Source organism: Solea solea, chromosome 9 (genome assembly GCF_958295425.1).
Source record: "Solea solea chromosome 9, fSolSol10.1, whole genome shotgun sequence".
NCBI classification, from domain to species: domain Eukaryota; kingdom Metazoa; phylum Chordata; class Actinopteri; order Pleuronectiformes; family Soleidae; genus Solea; species Solea solea.
In genome coordinates this window covers 27,803,928-27,807,787 of record NC_081142.1, presented here as the reverse complement: position 1 = coordinate 27,807,787, position 3,860 = coordinate 27,803,928, and positions in this window count along the sequence as shown.

The window sequence follows — 3,860 nt, the reverse complement described above, 5'->3', positions numbered from 1 at the left end:
CATTATACAACCCACACATATTTACTTTGCATTATATAATGAGACCAAAATATCATCTTAGGCCAAGAAAGTTGTGTTTTAACTTTAATTCAATTGCGTATATGTGTTTTCTCTAACAGCTCCTTCACAATAAAAGCACCTGCAGGGGCTGCTGGGATTTTCTTTCAGACTGTGCAGTTATTAAGACAAAGCACAGAAACACTGTTAAATGCTCTGTGTTCACGCATCTATATAATGTTTTCATTTGGTGAAAACATTATATAGATCTGAGTGTCATCTGCATAGTGTTGAACAGGAGAGGTCCAAAAAGGTTTTTTTGTGCTGACATTTTTATGACACACGTGGTCAGATGCTAAGATCAACAATAAAAAACTAAACTTAACATCAGGTAAGATCATCATCGTCAGATCTCTCTAAGACAGTTTCAGAGCTACAGTGTGAGGTGGGCGGGAAACTGATTTTTCATGCGCAAGAAACGATTGATTTCATATTTCAAAAAAGAAGAAAAAAAACTTCCTCAGTAATGGAAAGAAGATTAGAAATAAACCTCCACGTTTCTCTCTCTCATTGTAGCAGTGAACCTTGTTTGAAATGGACAAAAAGAGAGTGAACGGCAGAGAGGTTCACTCGTCCATCCAATTATAATCCTGTGAGGCATTTAGAGTTTAATCTGTCATCATCTCACTGCTGCCAAGTTTAACAATAACCTGCAGCTCCTCACACACACACACACACACACACACACACACATCAATATTCCATCTGCATCACACTCATCAGCCTCTGAGCTCAGCTCATTAGAATGCTCAAAAATGACATTTACAAAGTGTACGTGTGTGTGTGTGTGTGTGTGTGTGTGTTTTAGCGTTTCTGCTAACACTGACCTTGACTCACTGACATGAGTTGTAGTGCAGTTAAGCATAAACTGGTTAATGCTGTGTTTGGACTGTCATTGACTTCCATTCGTCTGAACAGTGTAAACAAAGCGTTGTCCAACAGCAATTCATAACTTCACCCTCAAATTCACTTCCTCAAAATTAGGTTCTGCCTCATTAGGATCAGAGTCAATGTTTATGTCAGAAAACCTCCTTCAGAGGTGACAGATACAAGTACACAGAGAGTGAGAGTGAGTGAGAGTGAGAGGGTGAGGGGGGAGGACTGGGTGCAGTTGATGAAACTAATGAAGGATTCATACTTACGTCCACATCACGTGCTCCACAGAGCAAATCTGTGTGGCATTGTAAGGTACTCTGAGATACTGGATATGTTTTAAGAAAGAATAAATAAATCATGTGTTTATTTTGTGACAGTGGTTACAAATAAATCTTATTTTCTCATAGATTTACATATAAAGCAGTGGAGTCGCCTCCTAATGGCCATAAAAGAGAATACAGGCTTCACTCAAATTATGCATTCGCATAATGACTTCATCCATGTTTCATTTTCATGACTTTCAAAGATTCAAAATGTGTTTTTCCAGTCATGATCCAAAATTCTACTTCTGATACCTGACCTCCCAGACTATGAAGGTCAGAGCTCCAAGGACAGGAAGCCACACTTGTCCTTGTTTGACCACAGCAGCTGCAGAAATCATATTTGCATACATTTCCTTTGCTGCATGCGTCACTTTGCCTGATTGTCCTGTAGGAAACATGGAGGCAGCACAAAAGCTGCATGTGTGTTTCATGACTAATATTCAGTCATCATACAAACTGCTGACATGAATTACTTCAACAACATATGGAACATACACAAGCTCAGGTTTGTTTACATGTTTTTAAAAAGAACACCTTTATTCATTTCCATGACAAACATATCAGGAACTCATACACATCAAATCCATCTTAAACCTCTGACATGTCCACACACTCTTTATATCACGCACACAAAGTTCAAGTCAAAAATCAAACATATTGCTGAGGAGACACTAATGAGGGTTCAGAGGGTTCAGAGGGTTCAGAGGGTTCAGAGGGTTCAAACCTCACAAACAAAACCAAACAACAAAAGTCTCATTCACGGGAGACGAGAAGACTGAGTCTCACCATCGTTGTACATGTATACAGTATATGTTAAAGAAAACCAGAAAAATGATCCCTCTGCACTTGAAACACAGTGTAACACGACATACTGAGATGAAGTGTTCCCCCCCACACACACATACTCATCTGTATAATTACTAGTTGGTTAAAAATACTTTTTCTTTTTCTCTTTCTTCATACGTGATCTGCATATTTGAGATTTGTTAAATCGACTGCCCTTCATGATGCGACCTAGAGCCGAGACGCGCTCCCTAAATGTGTGCAACAGAAACCCTGCCCACTGATTCAGGGTCACATGACCTCTAACTATCATCCTCCCTGCCTATGCTAACGAGGAGCGACACCAGCCTCCACAACTTGGTGAATTTTTATTATTTGCTACACAATTTACCTTTACAGTCCAATGTTTCTACACTGCAGTTCAATTAAGTCTTTAAATTTTTAATTTTCCTGAAAGTTTCCATTGATGTTATCTGTGAGCAACAATTAAAATCTAATTTGTTGAAGTATATCGACTTATTGTTGTTAAAATCCCTAATTAGAGATATTCTGTGATTAAAAATTGGAGGCTGTGAATTTAAGTAGTGTTTAATTTTTTTGTCACTACAGTGTTTAAGTGTGCAAAACAAACAAGGCAACTTTACAGAATAGGATTAGGGTTTTAATAAATGAGCCCGAATTCTGTGAGATTAAAGTCACAATTCTGAGAAAATGTCAGGATTATGATTAAAGTTATGGATCTAAGATTAAAATTAGGAGGAATAAAAAGTCTGAATTCTAGGATTCAAACTAACTTTAATCTCAGAATTGTGTCTTATTTCTTTGCATTGTGTTTTGGCCCTAATCCTCTTCCCTCCTCGATACCACTACATTCTACACACTGGACCTTTAAATGTGTGATCTCTTAGCTTCTAAACACACATTTCAGTTCAGGATCAGTTTGGTTGTATGAAGTAAAACCTGAATAAAAAATAAAGTCTCAAACTAACACATTTGAGGAAAATGAAACAAGTGTGTCCTCATCATGTCATGTTGCCTGTTACAAAGATAAGTTTAAAAATATACTGCGCAGTGTTGATGCAACAACAAACTGCATCCAGGAACGTCGCGTGACAAGTCGAGCAAATACACCACAGAACCTGACAGACTGACGACATCTGAGCCTTATGCTGCCCCCTGGTGCTTCTCACAAGTATGGAAACAGAGTGGACATTATTCCACAGTTGCAGCATTGCATCTTCAACTTCCTGTTACATTTCCCCCTCTCTCTACTCCAGAGAACACTTAAGACTTCACAACAAAAGCATGTGTTGGAGTCTGTAACGAGCATCCACATTCACAGCTTCCTGGTCAGCAGTTATGGGGCGATGGTGTTCCTCACTTGATCCAGTAAATGAACGGTTGTATTGATGTCATAGTGAGTCTTCAGAGGCGGTAAGACTTCACATACAAGCACTTTAACATCAGTAAGAATTTGGAGAGAGAGAGCGAGAGCATCTGGATGCAAGCTTCAGTGTCGTGATTAAAGGCAGCACCTGATGTGAAGTCATCACTATAAAAGGAGGAATCTGTTGTCCTGTGTTTTGTTTGTTTTTAAGCAGTGATTCACATCTGTCATCCTCAGGATCTTTGATCATCCAGGAAAATGTTCCCCAATTATCTCGTCTCTGACTCTTTCACCATCCTGGAGCACATCATCTATTCACCAGCTTCACTTTATATAAAAACACTTGGTGAAGACGCCTGACATTTCGCCTGCTACGTCCTGTAATGCTGCCAAAATGGCTTCGCTTTGGTCATGTGACATCAGCTTACGGGAGC